The sequence below is a fragment of the Diuraphis noxia genome, unplaced genomic scaffold (assembly GCF_037042655.1).
Source record: "Diuraphis noxia isolate RWA-SAM2 unplaced genomic scaffold, SU_Dnox_SAM2 contig0001, whole genome shotgun sequence".
In the NCBI taxonomy this organism is placed as follows: domain Eukaryota; kingdom Metazoa; phylum Arthropoda; class Insecta; order Hemiptera; family Aphididae; genus Diuraphis; species Diuraphis noxia.
In genome coordinates this window covers 98,890,969-98,914,089 of record NW_028301711.1, presented here as the reverse complement: position 1 = coordinate 98,914,089, position 23,121 = coordinate 98,890,969, and the positions used below count along the sequence as shown (strand labels likewise).

Genomic DNA, 23,121 nt, shown 5'->3' with positions numbered 1-23,121 from the left:
AATATATATATATTATTTCTTTTAGGTGAAAATACATCATTTGATTTTCTTGAAGGTTTTAGGCCAATAGCATCAACATCAATAGAGCCTACTCAAGTAATTGAAATTTCTAATTCACCAGGTAAACTTACAATGCAATTTTTTTTTTATTTGTATTGGTTATTGAATAAATCCTTTTTTTAGATTATGGTATTCAAAGTCCTTCTTTTTCTATATCTTCAAGAACAAGATCTTCCAGAATTACTAATACCTGAAGTACCAGATGTATGTTCTTCATTAGGTAAACAAAATCGAATTAATTTTTTTTTATTGTATATGATCACCGATCAGTAGTTATAAATATATTTTTGTTTTTAAGACTATGAAAATGAAATTGCTGGTGAAGAGTTTGATGAAGATTTTTTCTTAGAAGATACTAATAATACACAATATGGAGACAATGATTATGAGCCGTTATCTATTTTCAATGCCCATCAGGAGTCTGGAGATAGTGACGAAGATGAACTAAGTACTAAGGAAATTGAAACAAACACTAACACTCATCCATTACAGTTTTCTAAAATTGGTAATCAACCTGATAAATATTTAAATTCTCGTTATAGAGCGAAAAAAGGTCCTGTCGATCCATATTTATATAAAAAAAGTCCTTTGGAAGTTTGGGAACTAATATTTCTTCCATTTATTGATAAAATAGTTACAGAGTCAAATTTATATGCTTCTCAAAAAAATGTGCTTTTGTACACAACTCCAGAAGAAGTTAGAGCATATCTTGGTATTGTTATATTTATGGGTTACCATTCGCTATCCAGCATTCGGTTATATTGGTCTAATGATCCAAACTTCTTCTGTGAAAGAGTAGCAAAAGTTATGACAGTCAAACGGTTTTTGAAACTAACTAGGTTTTTACACCTAAATGATAATTTGCAAATGCCACCTCGAAATACTGAACATTTTGATAAACTATATAAGGTAAGACCTTTAATTAGCCATTTAAAACAAGTTTATTTGGATTTGTATACTCCATCCAAACAATTAGCAATAGATGAAAGTATGGTAGCCTTTACAGGAAGATCAACCATGAAGCAATTCATGCCATTGAAACCTATAAAAAGAGGGTTTAAAGTTTGGGCAATGGCAGATTCTTCTAATGGTTACCTAATTAATTTTGATGTTTATACTGGGAAAAAAAGTTCAAATCAAACAGAATTCGGCCTTGGAGAAAATGTAGTATTAGATCTGACCCAAAATTTAAAACACAAATCATGTTGTTTGTACTTTGACAACTTTTTCACTAGTATTCCATTGATAGATAAGCTTCATAAAAATGATTTATTTGCATGTGGTACATTTCGAGTAAATAAAAAAATGTATCCAAAAGATATTATGAAGAAGGATAAAGACTTCAAAATGGGTGATACAGATTTTGCTCAAAGTGGTGATATGAGTATTTCAAGATGGAAAGATAGAGGTAAGAAACCAGTCACTGTTGTTAGTAATATGCATAATGCTTCTGCAACAGAAATTGTTCTAAGAACCAATTCTAGAGGACAAAGGACACCTATTTTATGTCCATCAAGTATAGCCGATTATAATCGTTATATGGGCGCAGTTGACCGCTTTGACCAGTATATAGTAACCTAACCTAACCTAACCTTATAGTGTTAGCCAAAAATCAAGACGATGGTGGGTAAAATTGTTTTATTATATGTTGGATACTACAATAATCAACTCTTTTTTGCTTTATAAAGAAAGTTGTAATGCTATGAAAAAAAAAATACATGAGTCATTTAGCTTTTAGATCAAAACTAACTGATCAGTTAATATCAGATTTTTCATCTCGACAAAGACGACCTACCATTTCCCCGTTGAGTAATAAACGTAAAGATTCTACTGGTTCTATTCAAATTTCTGGAAAACATTTGGCCATAAAAATTAGTACATATCGCCGCTGTGTGTCATGCAGTAAGTCCAAAGAAAAGCGATCCAATATGGCTTGTGATAAAGTTTTGTGTAAAGACTGTTTTGCTAAATATCATGAATAATTCTTATTTTTATTTTATTATATATTTTAATCCTATTTTTACAACCAAAAGTGAAATTGTGTGATATAGTTTGTAAGAAATAAACACAATATTTTATAAATTTGATTGTGTATTTATTTATATTTATGTTTCTAATATGACTTGTTAATTTTTTATTATTTAAAAATATTTTTATTAGAAGGAAAAATTTATTTTAAACTAAATTTATTGCTATAAAAAATGCTAATTATGTTTTTTGTTAATTATTTTTTAATGATTACCTGTGTAAGTATAATTTTTTATATATTTTATAATATTGTCTATTTGTTATCATTACAATTTGATGTAGACAAGCTTAATTTATAAACAAAGAATGTATTAATTTACTAAGTGTGTTCAATTTTTTTTTATTATTCATCAAGTACTTACCTATAAATATACCTATTTTTTATTTATATAGTAGGCAAATTTATTAAAAACTTTTTAATGCAATGTTAATGTCATTCATATTTATATTTATGTTTGCTAAAAAAAAAATAATTAATTTCTTATAGTAATTCATACATAAAATTAGTTTCTTGAATATCAGAATCGGTGGGAAATAATTTCCCTGTACCCGCATAGAAGTATTGTATGTGCAGAACGGTCATTGGGAAATAATTTCCCATAACTTCCCACCCCCAATTCGACCCCTGCAAATAAACAAATGTTTTTTTATTTATTTATTTTAGTATCCTCTATCTATAGTTATCTTATCCTGAAAATTCCATCCATTTCTGTTCACATTTTAACTAATGCCCTATAAAGGGTTAACAATCTAATGTTGTTTAGTTTGTAAATTCTTATCAAATCGTGATTTCAAAGTGATTACGACTCGTGTAGCGACGATTACAAACAAAACGACAACTGTGCCCCAAGATACCCCACTTGTCCCAAGTATGGAACTTCTACTAGTTCTACTACCGTGAATTGTTCCCATCGTTAAATTGGTAAATTACCAAAATCCAAGAAAAAAAATTGTACGGTATTTGAATGATAAATACGAACTTTTTGATAACATCGTACGGTATTCACGATTTAGAAACCTGGCGGCTACAGCCGCAACAACAGCAGCTGCAGTTCGTAACGCAGCCACAGCCGCTGCAGTGTGTAATGTAGGCATGTAGCCGATGTATTACATACTGCAGCCGCTGCCACAGCCACAGCCACACCGCATCAAAAAAATTAGTGAGTTAAATGATTTAATCAACTTTAGTTAATGACGTAATGTACCAATATTAAAACATTTTAATTATAATTGATTACAGATTGTTTTACGTGCAAAAGACCGGGCCACAAAGCAGTAAACTGCTTTTGGCAAAGAAAAGGTATGTTGAAGCATATACATATATTTGAAAACACGTGTGTTTTTTTGGCAGAATTTCTAATGGGCACTCGTAGATATCTGCCATGCCCGGGTGGGGAGCGGAGGTCTCTTCAGACAGTGTGAACTGCCCATAACCGGGATACGAACCGGTGACGGTGATGCGCGTCGGGACCGATGCGTTAAACCTACAGGCTTTGCACCCCCTCAAATAAGTTTATTTAATGTAACATTAATAAACAACTACATGCCTATAATAAATATATTACCATTAATCCTAACCATTATACAATGTTTTTTTTATTGATTCAAATTAACATATTATTTACCATTAGCATGCCACATGCCCACATGTATATATTTTAATGTTTTTTAGGCTCTTTTAGTTTCTATAAAAACTTACTAAATATGCATTAACATTATTATAGTAAAATAATTGAGACAAATAAGTAAAACAACAAATTCTTAATAATAATAATAATATTGAATTAATCTACAGTTCCACAATAGCTAATGACCATTGCTGCTAAAGCCGCAAAAAAAAAATATATATATATATATTACTATTGTATTTGGTTCTTAGAAAAATTATGTTTTAATTGTTATCATGAATATTGAATAATAAATATTTACAGTAAATAAAACTTAAATTTTTAATCTCATAAAATATCCATGACATTAATTCTAACTTCGCCAAACATAACATTAATAATAATTAATATATACATTACACTTAATACCTAGGTGTTATATTTAATGATTTTGATTTTTTTAATTGAAATAAGCATATTATTAAACATAAGTACAACCAAGCAAACATATATTTTTATATTTTGTACTTGTTGTCCGTGAATCTAAACAATACTAAAGGTATTATCATTATGTTAAACTACTAAAAAGGTACTTTTAATTCATTGATTTATCTATGTTTCAGAGCAACTACGATCACCAATAAAGATGAGGCCACCCAGGCCAAAAAATAAAAGATTTGGCTGCTTTAGGACCCCATGTTGTAAGTTTCAAATACATTTTAGTACACAAATACACATTTTTCCGGGCCGACTCACCGCGTTCTGATTGCATATTCAAAATCTACACTTCATTACAAAAATTTTCATATCACTTAAAAAGTGGCGACGGACTTGTAAGTATTTTTAAAAAATCACCAAACTCGTCTGGCCTCGTACTTCGTATTTCAATAGTTGTGGCCGGGCTTTCGTAAGCTCCTGACATTTTTCCGGGCCAACTCGCCGCGTTCTGATTGCATATTCAAAATCTACACTTCATTACAAAAATTTTCATACCAATTAGAAAGTGGCGACGGACTTTTAAGTATTTTTTTAAATTTGCCAAATTGTATGTGTTCTATTGTTAAATTGTTATTTTTTTTCGGAAAACTGTGCTATCTACCGATGAACAGTGTTTTATTGCTAAATTGAATTTTATGGACATGTTTGGGAACCCTGCTCACGCTTATCAAATATTGCTAGCGGAACATGCGTCAAAAAACCGCACTAAATAAAAATATATTAAGTATTAGAAATATTATGAAAAATAACGGACTGTCGCATGCCGCCCACTATCAGCCTGATAACAAATACACTATCACAAGCTGACAGTGGGACAATGTACGCAGTCCTGCCGCACAATCGCGCTACACTTTGCGCGATCATATTGATTAGAACCACGGACTAAGATATAATGGACTGGAAACGAGCCTCTTATCACGGCCACAAATGTATGTATAAGAGGTAAAGTGCGGGGGGTCGCTATGTGTTCTTGAAGTTTTCAGCGCCATCTGTTGACTAAATATTTATTCTTTATACACATTACATTCGATGTCATTTTCAAACCGAATTTTTTTGTAAAAAATTAATTCAACCTCATATCATTTCTATATGTCTAATAGAAAAATAAATTATTTATTAGAAATAATATAAAATAGACTTGGTAGTATAGGCTGTCAGCCGTCTGTCAGATCGTCAGGTTCATAATAGTATATCACTTTTTCTATACAATGATTTTACATCATTGAATTCAAATTTGACACATCCATACAGTAACCCCTCTAGACACTGTTAACTACTTATGTTAATAAATATACCAATATTACCAATTACAATTTTTTTATTTTCAGGTATTTACAAGTTTCGAATATTTTTTTTTTATTTGCATTTTTTTTAATTTGGTTTGAGTTTATCATATGCGTATATTGTCGCATTCTCATAATAATATATTGAGATATTATGAACATTAGTACTTCACTTTTATGATGAGTACATGGAAAATCTATTGGATCATAATTTTCCAAAAAATGAGCAATAGTTAAATCGAAAACATCAATGTTGAAATGAATTTTCAACATTTGACAATATTTTGAATATGAATTTATTAGGATGAGTCAAACCACCTCTTGATTTCAAGTTTATAAGGGCAGCTTCTGGTTTTTCTGAATAACATCTTTTACCTAAAAACAAACAAAATTCCAACAGTTTATTTAGATAAAATGTATGTATAGACACAGTACCTATTACTGCAGTCCTGCATATATCACATGTAATAGATTTTGAGAAACTTTTTGTGATATATCCACATATATAATAAATTACACAATATTTTATGTCAGCTTTATAATAATTATGAATGTCTTCATCAAAAACAGTATTTATATCTGTTTTTTTTTTTTTACAGCTAATGAATCCAATTTACTTTTCAATGAGTTAAGCTTTGAAGTACGCTCAGCTGTATTGTCATTAAATACGGTTTTCAGATCATCATTTTGGGTGTTGTATCATCCAAAATCATACAATTACCGGTTTTAGGCGGTTTTAATATTGAATATACAGATAATGTCTTATAAATTTGCAAAAATGTGGTTGAACACCCCTGGTCGTTCGGCCCACTGACCTGTCTAGCCATACCAAAGAATTGCTAGTTAACAATACAATAAATGTAATAAGTGTGTATAATATATTATAATATTATGTATGTAGCAACTATACTATTAGTTTTAAAATATTTATTTTAAATTCTATTTTTGTGTATCTTTTTAAGGTAAGAACTTTTCAATTGAATTTGGCAAAACTAATAAAAACTAATAATATTGTTACTAATAATTAGTAATTACTATTATATTAAAAATTCAGTTCTTATTTTACTTCTAGTCGGTCTTGATTAAATTTAGCAGACAAAACATATTTAAATTTGCATTCCTCCAATAAATATTTTGATAGTTCAATAGTTGACTTGATAGTGACCCTTAAACCATCCGCAGTTGATTTAGTTAAAAATTCATCTTTGGAAATATTTTGTTTATTTAGTTGGTCTTCCCAAATATCAAGCCATTTAAGATTATCTTCTAAAATCTAATTAAATAAATAATATAAATTTATAATAAAAACAGAACATTTGGGCTATTTATTATAATTGTATTTTATCTAGAAAACCTCAAAGTCTTTGCTATTTATTTGTATGCCCTCTGCAGGGTGTTTTCGATTTAAAGCATCAAAAAATTTGTTAAATCGATCAGTGAATGATTGTGTTTCATAACTATTTTTTAAGCTCTCTATTTTAGCATACTCCCTGTAAAATTCAATTCCTCTGGCCATTGAGTTGCTAAAAATCTAAATAAAACATAAATGTATTGACAATAATATTGATAAAACTGTTCAATAAAAATCTATTAAAACATATTCACTTGTGCAGCCAGTTTAACATTCATCTTACTAAAACTATCAATTAATATATGCCCATGTGTGATTTTAGGGCACACTTTAGTTGGTGCATCAGAACTATTTTTCAAATCATTGTTAAAGACTTCAACGTAATCATTCCATCTAATATAGAGTTTTTTTGGTGATTCCTATAAATTATTTGAGAGTATTAGGTTTTAAATCATTTTTATAATGCATAAAATGATAAGATATTTACTCTTAAACTTTTTTTGTTGTATAATCTATTCCGTACATTCTTGAGAAGATGTGGTGCATCAGAGAACACGTAAATATGTCTTTTATCGTCCAAAGGATGGTTAAATTTGTTTTTTAAAGTATCTTTTTCACCACTTATTCCCAGTTCAGACCATAATTTTCTATTACTAGTTGCTCCGTCTGACACTAATCCATCCACCTTAGCACCAGCATTCTCAAGAAGGCAAATCGCTTTTATGACTAACTGAGCCAAAACTGTACCTATGATTATTAAAATGGTTATATTCAATATTTACTAAGTATTTTGAGAAACATTAATAACTTACAATTCAAACTGAAACCGCTTATTCAGTGTAGTTACAATTTTGGTGCTCACAATACATTATAATATTTTCATGAAATTAGTTTATTTTTAACAAAACACATAAAAGTATCCAATCTTCAGAATACTTTCGATTTTGTTTTTGTCCATGTTTACTTGTATTTATTATTTCTTTGACTAAAATTTTTTGAGGATTACTTAACTTTTCGGAGTCTAAGATATTTTGTATAGAGTCATTTGATATTGTATTTGTTTTTGTTTGTAGTTCTTCTAATTCAAAGTTGATATCTTTAATAATAGTCTGTAACCTGCAAATAATGAATCAATACCAGCCTTACAATAAATTCATATAATTTAAATGAAACCTAAAATTATACATCCTAATTATGTATTCAAATAAGTTTAAAAACTTACATAAGTGTAAATGCAATTTATTGAATGCTATATGTTACCTTGAATTTGATTTTTGCAAATTTCTTTTACTACTTTTAATATTTTTTAATATTCTACGTCTGGTTGGTGTTAGAGTACATCCAATATGTGTTGATTTTTTTTCTTTAATCAACGAATTTCTAAAACATTTAGTCAAGTTCTTACAAGCTGTACATTTTTTATTCTCAGTAAAAATTGTACATTTTTGGTGACGCCAGAATTGATTATTATCCAAGGTTGCAGTTTTTATCCGAACTCCTAAATATCATATAATCAGCAAATAATCTATCAATTTTCGATTGCATTTTAATGGTAATATCAAAAAGATTAAAGAATAATGTTTACCTGGAAAATCTATTGATCTTGGACCACCTACACAAATATTTTTTAGATCAAGTATCCTAATTGCTTGAGACAGTTTTCTTAAGCTAATTGGATATTTTAATGTGTTGCTTATTTTTTTAATTTCAGTAGTAAATTGGTGAACATATACACATATTTCCAATGTACCTTTAAAAACTAATTGTTTTTCAATTTTCATTTTACCATCATTGAACTGTGGTTTATAAAAAACAATTTCATGATGACTAAAATGTGTTATCCACCCTTCTGGTAATACGGCTTTTTTAAAATGTATTGTTAAGTCATTAAATGTTAGTATCTCATTAATCGTATCCTAAAGAAATAAAGTTTAAATGTAAAAATTGCTATTATAATGTATATACAAGATTTATTAAATACCAAAATAATGACTAAAAGCATTACTTCAAATAATTTTAAACGTTTATTTGGAAGCTCTTCATCTAACTCATACGGTTCAATGAATAACTCTCTCCGGACCGATTTATTAACTTGATTACTTGAACACTTGGCATAATTGTGATCAGAATTTGAATTGTTGATGGAAGATAAAATATCATTACTTTTTTCTTGAACAAGAGGAAAAATGGAAGGAACAATCCCCCTTTTTAATCTATTGCGATCACTGTTTCCAAATTTCTAAAACGTAAAAAAATCAAATAGCTATGTATCAACAAAATTAAATAAAAGCATAATAAAGTAATACTTACATTGGGAATATCGTGTGGTACCAAATAGTTATTTAATATTTCATCAGGACGAAAATGTTCAGCACATACATATTTTACAACTGTCTCCTCACAATTAGCATTACTTACTGCTAATTTTCAAGTTAAATAATTGGCTTTTGGAGGTTTAAAAAAGGAAATCGTGGGATTGTTTTTTGTACTAGTGCATCCTTTAACGCTACAAGTACGCATTTAAAAAAAAAAAATGTTTTAATAATCAATGAAGGAACTCCACTACGCTATTGCTTATATTAGACAATGACTGAATAAATTAGTTAAATTGTATTAAATTTATTTAGTCATATAATATTAGACCATAGTCGTGCGCCGTGCCTCCGTGGTTTACTATTAATCATGATAAATTTAATTTATTATTTATTATTTATTATTTAATATTAATTTATTATTTAATTTATCATGCTATTAATATTATATATTAAAATATATAACTTAAAATGAACCGCCAATTTAAACCACCAGTAGCGCTGAAAACTTCAAGAACACAGTCTGTTATCAGTGACATCTTTTGGTGGCCGTCCCCCGACCCCCGCCGACCATGTCGTTTCCAGTCCATTATATCTTAGTCAGTGATTAGAACTACAATTATTTTCAGAGTGTCAGATCTTCGTGGGACACCGTGTATTTAAAATTTTTAAAAATTGTTCTTTTTTTCCGTGTTTTTTTCTCCTTGTTCTTTTTTTCCGTGTTCTTTTTTGCTTGTTCTTTTTTTCCGAGATATATAACAACTAATGGATATACCTACAATAGATCATTTATAGATATCCAATTGATCAACTTAATGAATATCCGTAAAATGTTCACTGAAATTAATATATTTATTAATATTCAAGTAGTTATCCATTATTCGTTCGAAAAATTGTAAAAATTTAAAATAACGGCACAATTTGTTAAATTCTGATAATAAATTACTAAATGTACCATAGATAATATATACATGGATGGGACATACCGTGTATTCTACTGTGATCGAAGAGCATACTATATAGTACCAAAGTGGTTATACATAATTTAGGAGTGGTATCAACCAGAAATGATAACGAAAACAATAGTATAAATAGTTTGGTATATTAGTTATATAAATATAAAATAATGTTTTGGTATAATAATATTATGTAATAAGTAATAACTAAAAATAATTCATTATAATAAAAATGGTTACAGAATACAGATATTTCTAATACAAAATAGTCATATTGTTTATTATCACAACTTGAATCAATTGTATTTTCTCTGAAAAATATATATTAAATATATGATACTGCTTATAAGTTGTAATAAAATATATATAAATATATCGACGCCCCAGTTCAAAACTGCAACAACTCAAAAACCCTTTTTTTCGGGTATAACGTTTCAAAAAAACTTACAATTTTCAATATGCTATAAATAATTGTGAAATCGAGATAGAATGACCAAATTTGGTATGCAGCATTGGCTTAATAGTCTGAATTTAACATTACCTTGCTTTTTTAACTTTATTTAAAACGAAATAAATCTTAAGCACATATTGCAGTTTTGAATTGATAAATTGCAAATACCTGAGCAATAATAAGACTTATTTCGTTCTTGAACTGAAATATTAAAAAACAGTATGCAACAACTAGATATATTTCGTTAATGAATAAAAGTACACAAACAATTTAACAACATAATTGTATATTTAAAATTCAGACTTATGAATATTTCACTGTAAATTAAGTTTAATGTTATAACAATTAACAACTTAATTAATAATCAACTCCTGAATAAAAATAGAATAATAATAAAAATCACATCATAAAAAATTAAAAAAATTACCATAAAACTGTTTAATAACAGACTGTATTAACCATGTTTTATCACATACGTTTAGCAAATTCAATACTATAAAAATTATTTTAGTTAAAATTAAACAACACATCCTTAAAACATTATAATTCAATACAATAAAAGTTATAAGTAAGGTACTTTTAGTAATAATTTTTGAATAGTTAAGTAGTAAAATAATTTATTTTACTAAGTACCTAAATAGAAATAATAATAAAAATATAATTTATAAAACAAACATCACAAATTATAAAAAAAAAAACAAAATTAAATTATGTATGTATTCTATATAGTTTATAATACCTAATAATTAAAACAACATTATATGAATATGAATGTTCATTAAAATATAATAAAATAATAATCAAAATATACCTGTCTTTGGAATGAGTTTCAAAGTCTTATACCTAGCAGTGGCGTACTTAGAGGGGGTGCAGGAGGTGTATTGCACCAGGACCCTTTAGCTGTGTTTTATAAATAGAGCCCTTGAGCCCCTAATCGGCCTAATCAACAAGTAGCAACTGAAACTTTATAAGGGGCCCGAAAAATTAGGTGCACCTCTATGCTTAAATACATAGATACGCCACTGATACCTAGTCACACTATATCACACCTATCACATAGTTACAGTACTAGTCTGTAGTCTCTACAGCTTGTAAACTTTCATAAAACGCCCAATGGTTTTTGGGAATAGCATTACTATGACATAGTGATAAAAGATCTTTTTTTTCATAAAAACTAAATCTTCCATTTTTTCATCTAATGGAGTTGATGGTACATTCTTATCACTACAAATATATAAACAACTTATAATAATAATAATAATAATAATAATAATAATATATTAACAACTTAATTGCTTTAAAATTAATAATAAAAATAAAACATACTTAAGATATGATTATTAGACACTTACTTATTAAAATTAGTTGGCATGGGTAGGTACTGCATCGCTCAATAGTGTGTTTTTTGAACCACCCACCATAAAATGTTGAGGATTAAAATGTCTGGAACAAATTTTGTCCCACTTCCCTGCGTTACTTAAACCTAAGGAATCTAGCCATAAATATCGTCTTCGATCTTTTGGAACTCATGTATTTAAAAAAAAAAAATAGAATAACTAAGAATTTATATTAAATGTTAATTCAATAAAATCCATACTTACGAATGAAAAGACAAGGCATTGTCATTATTTTTAGAAGTGGAACCACAATATAAGCACTTATAAACCATTTTTTTTTTTTAGAACCAATTTGAACAAAAATTTTAAATATTAAAATATAAAAATTAAATATTCAAAAATTGGCACTAATTAGATTGATAACGATAAACATTTTGTTTATCATAAACCAGTATCTGTAACCGCATATAACCATTATGGTAACTAGTAGACTCTTCGCTCACAGTATACCGTGTACAATAGGTATAGGGATGTCCTATCCATGTATATATTATCTATGAAATTTACCCGTGGTTTTCGAAGGATATCAATATTATCATAAATGCTTATCACAGTGTCGAACTGACCCCACTCGGCAGCTGAATTACTGTTGGCTTAAATACGGTTCGTACAAAATATGTGTCGGCTCAAATACATCATCAACTCAGTACAAACAGTCGTCGTCAAGTATTATTTTCCCCCAACATTCCCCTTTTTTCATTTTGATTATGTATCACTCTAGTTTCTTTTTTATATACTCAGATTTTCTTCAAAGGTGCCCCGGTAACCGTCCTGCGGAGCCGTGGGTCGTTTCCTTTATTACAAATAATATGTTATAGATATGTCATACTGACGTATTATAAATCTCACATATATGTGCTCGGTAACCGTTCGTCGGAGCCGTAACGTTAATATTCATTTTTATTTCCTCCCTTATACACTTGCCATGTGCTGAAATATTATCTATTTTATATTTATTGTATTTATCTGATTATATTTCTTATGCACTTGCCATGTGCCAAATTTATATTATTAATTTTTTTTTGTATTATTTGGTATGCGAATTTAGTGCCCCGTGTAAAATAAATCATATAACTACCTTTAAATTCTAATTTTGTTATTTAAAATATTTTTTTCCCCTTTATAATAAATATTTGGTTTTCATTAACCACTGCGTGTACAAAACCTATAAATTCCATCGACCTGACTCTCGAGCCAACACGCGGTGTGGTTTATAGGTCATGTGGTCAGTGTTCCCCTGATCACATGGGTGGAAAGTAAGTCCCTAAAAAGGCCGAAATCTCACAACCTAATAAAATAAAAGTAATAGGTATATTTATGTATATAACATGTATTTTTTTTTAGTAGTGATGTATAGTAATAGTTATTAAAATAGAGTAAATTATATCAATCCACTGCGCATAACATTTTCATTACAAAGTATAATTCTACTTTTAATTGATTAACTATATTTTTTTATTTTGGTTATTTATGAGAAAAATTAATTTATAATACATTTTTAATGGTTGATAATTTATAATTAATTATTTTCAATAAGAATTAATAAGTGGTTTGGCCAGTTCGGACCTATTCAAAGTAAATTTGTTGACTAAGTATTTAAGAAAAAAAATTAATCTTTAAAATAGATCAAATGGAACAGCACAGATTTTTTTTCTTTGTTCATGTATTCTGGTCATAATAATATCATATAATGATCTTAAGTTTTCATCAAAAATTAACAATCTATAGAATTATAAATAGAAAAGAATTTAAAACAAAAAAACAAAAATTTTTTTTATTAAATAATGAGATTGTATTGTAAAAATAGATAATGTATAGGTATTAATAGTAAAATAAGGTTTAATACAGTTCCATAGAATAGATTTCTCAATTAAAAAAATTGTTTGTGAACAGAGAAACCAATCGACCAATTGGTGTCGCCTGCATGGTGGTACCGTATACCGATCCACCGAAATTTACGCACCAAGAGACTAAGTCCGAATTGTTGGCTATGAAGAACTTGGCTAAGAATATCGTAATCACGCGAAATCAAGGTTGTGAGGAATACGAAAATAACACCCATCTATGGAATAGATTCCTTTTAAGCTGCATTATGCGGATGCGATCGATTACATTCATGAATAAAAGTAAATATACTTGAACATAATATTAAATTTATAAATATGTATAATGTATATAATTATTTATATTTTATTATTTTGCATTTCTTTTTAATAACATTGTTTTTTTTTTTTTTCAAAATTTGAATTAATCACCTTTCCTCTCTTTTTTTTGTTCAAACACAAGCGCCTATAGTAAATATTCTTTCGACCGGTACACTTGAGGGGAGAGTATTATTGTATTTCATAAAAAATAATGTATGTGATGATAATCGTTCAATAAATTTAAAGTGCATTTAGTAACACAATTTTTCATTAAATTATGTTAGGTATATGTTATATTTAATTATGATTAAAATTAATATAAGTTTAAAATAAAAAATTATGATTTTTTTTAAATACAACTGTTGGTTTATTTTATACCAGAATGACTAAAAATATTTTATCATATCCTGAACAACGTTGATAATATATGTTGGTCTTTTTGATCGGGACTTGAATCGGATAGCTCAGCGTCTTTCAGTAAATTTTTTAAATCAATTTTATTAGTGATTGAATTATTAAGATTTATATTACGTTTTTCAACGTCTAATGAATCATCCACGTCTTCCAAAGTTATAGCTCCTCTTAAATATCTACTTAGTCTAGCTCTTAATTCGGTAGTAGTTCCAGTAGATTTTAGATTTTTATTTTCGCAATATTGTATCAGAAAAGGTTTTCTAAGAGTATAGATATCTGTTGCTGTATTTATCGTAATAGAAAGATCCGATCTAGGGTCTTTAAGTTGACTCATTAAACTATAAATTTGAAAAATAAGTTTTAAATAATTCTAAATCTATACTTAGTCATATAAAATGTGTTAACTATAATTAATTACTTTCAACTAAAATTAAATACTTAAATTATAACATTTTTGAAATCCCGAAAAATTTAATTAGTAAAAGTTTTATTAAATATAGGTATTGTAAGAAAAATGTATTTGGAGTGTTTATACAGCCAATTTATACTACTAGATTAATTATATTAAATTACAAAAACTAATTAAATAATTACTACCTTCTTCTTCTTCTTCTTAGGCTTATAGCGGTCCATTGAGGACCATCGCCGCTTCTAAAATGCCTTTCCACTTCTCCCTATCCAATGCTGCTCCCATATCTAGCAATGGGTTGATCTTCTTAAGATCTTTTTCTACTCTATCATACCATCTCTGCCGGGGTCTGCCTCTTGGTCTTTTCCCTGTTATTTTGCTTTCTGTGACTTTCTTAATTAGCGTGTCTTCGGCTCGCCAGACATGGCCTGCCCATTCCAGCTTTTTTCTGATTAACACGTTCACGACCAAGGGATAAATTTGGATGGTCTTTAAATAAACCGTCTCATAAAATGACTTTTTTAATTAAACATGAACTCATTATATCTCATAGTAATATATTTAATAATATTATTTATCAAGTATTTTCGGTTTTAGACAAGTCACAAATGTGTGACATTGGGGTTTTTCAATGATTTCCTTAACAGGAACCCGATGTCACACATATGTGATATAATTATTTATCTATAGAAAAATCAGTAATCACCATCGCATAATAATTGTATATTTTTTTTTTGTGAAAAAAATAGATAAAAATTACACGAAATTCATCTCCAATAAGGTAAAAATTATATTTATAAAAAAACAACAAAATTAACAAATGTTAAACTTAACATAAAAAAACTCAACTTCAATGTCTGAATAAAATTCAAAACAAATTAAACAAATTACTTCTTGTAAAAAAATAAAAAAAAAATAATAAAAAAAAAGCGGGTAAGTCGTGGATGTCGCTCTGCTGTACAGTAGGTTACTGTAATGGATGGGATTAAATTTGAATGCAATGATAGGTATCATTGTATACGAAAAACGATTCTGAACGGAGATGATTTGTCAGTCTAGGATATATTATATTTAAATATTGTCATATATTCTATTTTGAAACAAATATTTTATTTTTCAATTAAGACGCTATTTGCATAAGACATGGTTAATCAATTAATGTAGTTATCATAATTCATAATACCTTATATATACGAATACCTGGTTTGAAGATAAATCGTTATCATTACGCGATTTCATAAAAATTTAAAACTTGAACGCTAAAACATTTTTCCTATAATGACGCTTCAAATTTTCTCTATAGCTATTTGAAGCAAAACTTGTGGAAAACTTGGTGTTAAATTTTATAACCTTAGATATAAATACAAATTATATTATATGAATTTTGAACTACAAAATAATTTGCAAATATTCATGGTTTTGACGAATTTTTGTCAATATTTGAAATTCAAATGCTAATAAAAATTTAATTTGAAATTCCGGTGGACATTTTTTTTGTGATAAAGATTGAAAAATTTGTAAGGAATCTTTCATTAAATTTTCAAATCTTACATTTAAAAAGAAAATTTTTTATGGATTTCTAGCTTATAATAATTTGCGAATTTACGTGATTTTTACGTATATGTTGTCAAAATTTAAATTTAAATGCTTGTAAAAAAAAATGTGACTATACATTTCTTGTATTTTTCAACTGCTATTGTAAAAATATTTTAGGAGCCTTGTATTAAATTTTCAAATCTTAGGTATAAAAGGAAAATTTTTTATGAATTTCGATCTAAGATGATTTGAACATTGCCGTAATTTTTATGTATTTAGTCAAAATTTGAACTATAAATGCTTATAAAAAAAATGTGTGACTATATATTTCTTTTATTTTTCAAATGCTATTGTAAAACTATTTTAGGAGCCTTGTATTAAATTCTCAAATCTTAGAATTAAAAAGAAAAACTTTTATGAATTTCTATCTAAGATAATTTGAACATTGCCGTAATTTTTATGTATTTAGTCAAAATTTGAACGGTAAAATCTTATAAAAAAAATTTGTGACAATATATTTCTTTTATTTTTCAACTGCTATTGTAAAAATATGATAGGAGCCTTGTATTAAATTCACAAATCTTAGATTTAAAAAGAAAAACTTTTATGAATTTCTATCTAAGATAATTTGAACATTGCCGTAATTTTTATGTATTTAGTCAAAATTTGAATTTTAAATGCTTATAAAAAAAATTGTGCCTATGTATTTTTATAATTTTTTGATCACTATAAGAATAACTTATGAGGAACTTTGTATTCAATTTTCAAGTATTTTGATAGGGCCAAAAAAATTTTATCGACCCTTCCAAAAAAATTTTCAGAAATATTGAAAATTTCAGTTGTCTATAAATATCTCAAAAAAAGTCAAAATATTTTGAAAATTAAATCATGTAAAGAAAATGCCAATCTTAATAACTGGTAAAATTTTCAAGTATCTAGGACTCATACTTTTTGAATAATAACAAATATTTAAAATCGTTTCAGGATAAATCGTTATCGTTACGCTATTTCGTAAAAATTTAAAATTCAAACGCAATTAAAATTTTTCCTATAATGACGCTTCGAATTTTCTCTATAGCTACTTGAAGTAAAACTTATGGAAAACTTAGTGATGTATTCTTAATCTTTAGTTATAAACACAAAAAATTTTATGATTTTTCAGCTTCAAAATTACTTGCAAATTTTCACATTTTCGACAGATTTCGTAAAAATTTGAACTATAAACGCTTATAAAAAAAAATTGTGCCTATGTATTCTTATAATTTTTTAATCACTTTAAGAATAACTTATGAGGAACTTTGTATTAAATTTTCAAGTATTTTGATAGGGCCAAAAAAATTTTATCGACACTTCAAAAAAAAATTTTCAGACAAATTGAAAATTTCAGTCGTCTATAAATATCTCAAAAAAAGTCAAAATATTTTGAAAATTTAATCATGTAAAGAAAATACCAATCCTAATAACTGGTAAAATTTTCAAGTATCTAGGACTTATACTTTTTGAATAATAACAAATATTTAAAATCGTTTCATGATAAATCGTTATCGTTACGCTATTTCGTAAAAATTTAAAATTCAAACGCACTTAAAATTTTTCCTATAATGATGCTTCGAGTTTTCTCTATAGCTACTTGAAGGAAAACTTATGGAGAACTTAGTGTTGTATTTTTAATCCTCAGTTATAAACGCAAAAAATTTTATGATTTTTCAACTTCAAAATTACTTGCAAATTTTCGCGTTTTCGACAGATTTCGTAAAATTTTGAACTATAAAAGCTTATTAAAAAAAATTGTGACTTACGATATTTAATTTTTTTTAGCTACAATAAGAAAAACTCATAAGGAACCTTGTATTAAATTTTCAAGTTTTTTTGGTTATCCAACATTTTTTTACCGACACTTCAAAAAAAAATTCTCAAAAAAGTGTAAATTTCAGTGGTCTATAAATAACTCAAAAAAAGTCAAAAATTTTTGAAAATTAAACTGTATATAGAGAACACTAACATAAACATTTGGTGAAAATTTCAAGTATTTAAAGTGATTATTTTTTGAATTACAACCATATAAAAAAATCGATTTGGTCGAAAACTGATTTTGTGTAAAAATTCCCGTTTTTCTGTCATTTTTTTTTTGTTTTCTCGATTTTTTTGAAAACTGTTGGAAAATGTTTACTTTTGACCTCTATAATGCACCAAGGATCTTCAATTTTACATCGGAAACCACCCCCAAAGTTTGAAATCGAAGCATTATTTCGACTAGTTATGCTGTACACAGACACAAAAAAAAAAAAACAAAAAAAAAAAACACACATCATTGTAAAATCAATACATTCATCACTTCGTTCAGAATCTAAAATAATTACAAAACTACTTCTTAAAATACATTAAAAATAATTTTAGTAGATTATAAATGATAAATTTTAAAACAAGAATCAGGACATAAACCGATTGTATTTCCTTTATCGTCCTTGCATGTATCACAAACAAAAGCCGTATTTTTTCGCATTTTAATCTGATGACAAACTCTACATCTTTTTCTAATTTTTACTTTCATAAGATTATGCGTTTTTTGTGATGGTGTTTTATGAACTACACGTTGATTGTATGAAATTCTAATAAGATAACTTGCAACACATTTTCTGAATTCTAGGTGAGCCATATTTTTGACGTGTATATTATACAATATATTTCCATTCCATAAGCACATATCCATGAGGTGAAAAAAAACATTTATATACCATCGTAAACATTTTCTAGGTGTAGGATAGTAGCTGATCATTTGATCAGTCCTGTCAATACCAGACATATTATTATTGTAATCAACAATAATATTAGGTTTCATTTTGTTCCTTCCAAATTTATCCGTGACTTCTACAAAATCCAGTTTCTGTTTGGTAGAAATCATGCACACGTCTCTTTTATCATTATACTTAATTACGTGTATATTGCCTTTCTGTACATGAGCTACTTCACCTTTGCCCAATTTAGCATTCAATGTATCTTTGGGATTATCTTTTTCTTTTTTTTCTCAATGTACCCACAACCATAGTTTGATTTTCAAATAAAAATTGAACTAAAGGTATACTATTATAAAAGTTGTCCATATATACTGTATGACCTTTTCCTAAGTATGGTTCCATAAGCTTAGCGACAATTCCAAATGTTACACCTCTACTGTCTTCAACTGTACCTTTGCCTTTATAAATCAAAATATTCAATATAAATCCATCTTTTGTACACAGTTCATAAAACTTTATCCCATATTTATGAGCTTTGCTTGGTATATATTGACGAGAACTTAGTCTGCCCCTCCATAATAACAAAGATTCGTCTAAGGATAAATTTTCGTTCAGATAGTACTTGGTACGAATATTGTTAATTATATGATTTGCAACATTACTTATCTTATGTAACCGGTCTGAATGGTCAACTAAATTTGGTTGGTAAAAACACAAACAGCGTAAAATACTTTCGTACCGGTGCCTACTCATTGTTTTACCAAAAATAGAATGATAATCAATTCATTATGTGACCAATGGGCGCATGTAAACTCCGCCACAAGTACCTTTTTTTACTGTAAACTCCGCCAGAAAAAAAAAAAACAGGTAAAATTGAGTTCATGTAAACTCCGCCAGTGAAGAAAATCAAATAGTAGTATAAAATCAATATGATATATTTAAAAAAAAAAAAAAATATAATATAATATCATATCATATCGTTCACATTAAATATTTAAATCATAGTACAAAAAAATCATAATAAATAATCCAAAATCATATTTTTCATAATAATAATTAATAATTGTCCACATAATATAATAAAAAATAAATAAATAATCGTTATACCTAATAATATAAAATCATATTTTCTATAAGACAAGTGGTATATAATGTCCATTAGCCATGCAAAGTAAATAATTGATAAAAAAATTTAACACAATAATCAAACGTTCCATCCATATAAATTGTTTCTGAGGTACATAAATATTTTAGATTTGTAATACAACTATATATAATAATCTCACTATCGAAATCAGATAAAATTAAAAAACTTTCATCTCTGATCGTTTTTGGTGCCATCTGAATAAGCGAAGAGATAACTTCAGATCGCGAAGTTGGAACTGGTGGCATTAATTTTCTACGTGCATTATACATGTTTCTCTTTACCAACGACATGTCATTTGAAGTTAAATTTGTAGAGTTTTTTATTGTACTACTACAACATTCTAATCCCATGTTTAATATTTTAGCTAAAAGAAAAAATATATCGGTATTTAATATTTTAGCTATAAGAAGTGTATGCCATCTACAAAAAATGACTACACGTGTCGTATGCAATCTCTCATTGATCATTTTTTTTCTGTTTATGTAGATAGCATACGATACGTGTACCTATTTTATTACTATTTAATTATGAAATGTATTTACCCGGTTTATCACGAATATCTTCCACCGCTTTTCTCTTTACACAACTACTTATTTCTTGTCTTTCTAGTGTTTGGATTGAAATTGGAAGGCGTGAAGTAATGTGTGTATCATTTTCAAAATGTGTTAAAGCAATATTATGTTGCTCAGATCCAACATTTTTTATAAATGCATTACAGTTTTTGTTATTACACCTCCATTTTATTTCACCAGACGCGTATTTTATATTTTTATTATACTTATAATTTTTAAATACAACCAATAAATTGCCTCGTTGACCAGTAATTAATTTTATATTATTACTATCTTGCGACATATTTCGTTCGGCATATACAAATATCGGAAGTATCGGAAATATCGGAGACACGCAGACTACGAATGATTATGTTCGTCAATTTATACCATGTGACTACACGTATACCATACCTACAGCCGATATCATCATTGGAAATCCTGATTTCAGATAAAATGAAGATAAAACTATTAATAATTTGAATCGCTCTAACCTTGACAATATTTTATCAATTTTGACATATATCATCACAATAGATGTAAACGTATTTAATGTGAGAAGGCACGTGGCAATGCGAGAGCTATCGCACTGACCAGGTAAAAAAAAAAAACTGGAGGAGTTTACATATACCCATTATAGGTAAGAAAAAAAAAACTGGCGGAGTTTACCATAGACCTATTATTACCTTTTTATCTCGACCGATATTCTGGAGGAGTTTACAATCGCCCGTGACCAATAAGTGCAAAGCGTCGTAAATTTTAAATAACCCATCAAAATAGTCAAACCTAAAAAATTGTTTAATTCAACTACGTCAGTATTATGCCAGGTAGATAGATTTGATCTTGGTGTTAAACCTTTAGATATTAAGTAATTTGCTCTAAGATTTACCCATACAACTATGTTATCAAGAAGTTCATCATCGAAAAATCAATTTAAAAAACTATATGGTTCATCATCCGGCACATGGCTCAGTAACCCTGGATTTCCAGTAAACGGAATAAACTGAGGTTCTTCATTTCTATTAGTTTCCCAATCATCACTTATAAAATCATCTTCGCTATCACTTGAAACATTTGAGTAATCACTTACTTCTGGCTCCTCAGTATCACCAGGAAAATATTCATCGGAACAATCATCATAATCGTTAAAACTTTCATCGTCTAAACTGGCGTATAATAACTGATTGATAGCGGCAGGATCCATAGTTTACATATAATTCTTAAAATTATGAATTAATTATTGTATGCTAATGTATATTTTATGTTAAAACAATTAATAATTACGTTTGACAACGATTGATAACGATTCGAACACGTGTGAAGATAGTGCATATCAAACCACGATTATAATCGTGTATCAAACCAAAATATTACAAATATCGTACAATAACAAAATAGGAACAATAACTCCATCCATCGGCCGAGCTTTAAATCAACTATATAAATCAATTCCTCAGATAACGTATAATTAAACCACGACAAAATAATATTTGTTAGAATAAACCGGAGTAAATAAATCCCGCTCAAACATCATATTGACCGTGTCACACATATGTGACACCGGTCTCTTAGAACAGACATCAATGTCACATATGTGTGACGCGTGGCCGTGAAGGTGTTAAGAAGTGTCTTATACTCGGTTTATTGTATAGTTGTTGCAGATTTTCATTTTTCCTTCTTTCAAATCTTTCCAATTCATTGTTGTATACTGGTCCATACATTTTTCTCAATATATTCCTCTCAAAGTTCTGCAGTTTTTCTTCATCCCCCTGGGTGCTAGACCATGTCTCACATGCATACGTGACTATGGGACGCATGTATGTACAGTATAGGCGCTATTTTGTACGTCTTGACAGTATCTTGGAGGAGAGTATTTCTTTCATTGTGAAGTAACATCTATTTGCCGCATTTAATCTCATCTTAACTTCGTTATGCATGTTGTTTTTTTCATTTATGTTTACTCCCAAATACTTGAAATCTCCTACCTGTTCGAAAGTAAGATCTCCGACGTGTAGATTACCCTTCATCGTTGCGTTCCTAGTCATCACCATATATTTGGTCTTATTCTCGTTTATAACTAGTCCCATACTGCTGCTGGAATTTATTAGTTTTCTTGCTCTCTCCTCGATATCATGTTTAGACTTTCCTAATATGATGATATCGTCTGCATAAGCAAGCAGGGTATGAGTCCCTATTACATCCATTTCTTTCGTGTCTGTTGCGTTTCGAACTACCTTTTCCA

At 28.1% G+C, this 23,121-nt stretch overlaps 1 pseudogene; it reads right to left on the bottom strand.

Moving 5' to 3' along the window:
* Nucleotides 1–5,723: 5,723 nt before the first annotated feature.
* On the bottom strand, nucleotides 5,724–9,347 carry LOC107171554 (uncharacterized; annotated as a pseudogene).
* Nucleotides 9,348–23,121: the final 13,774 nt, after the last annotated feature.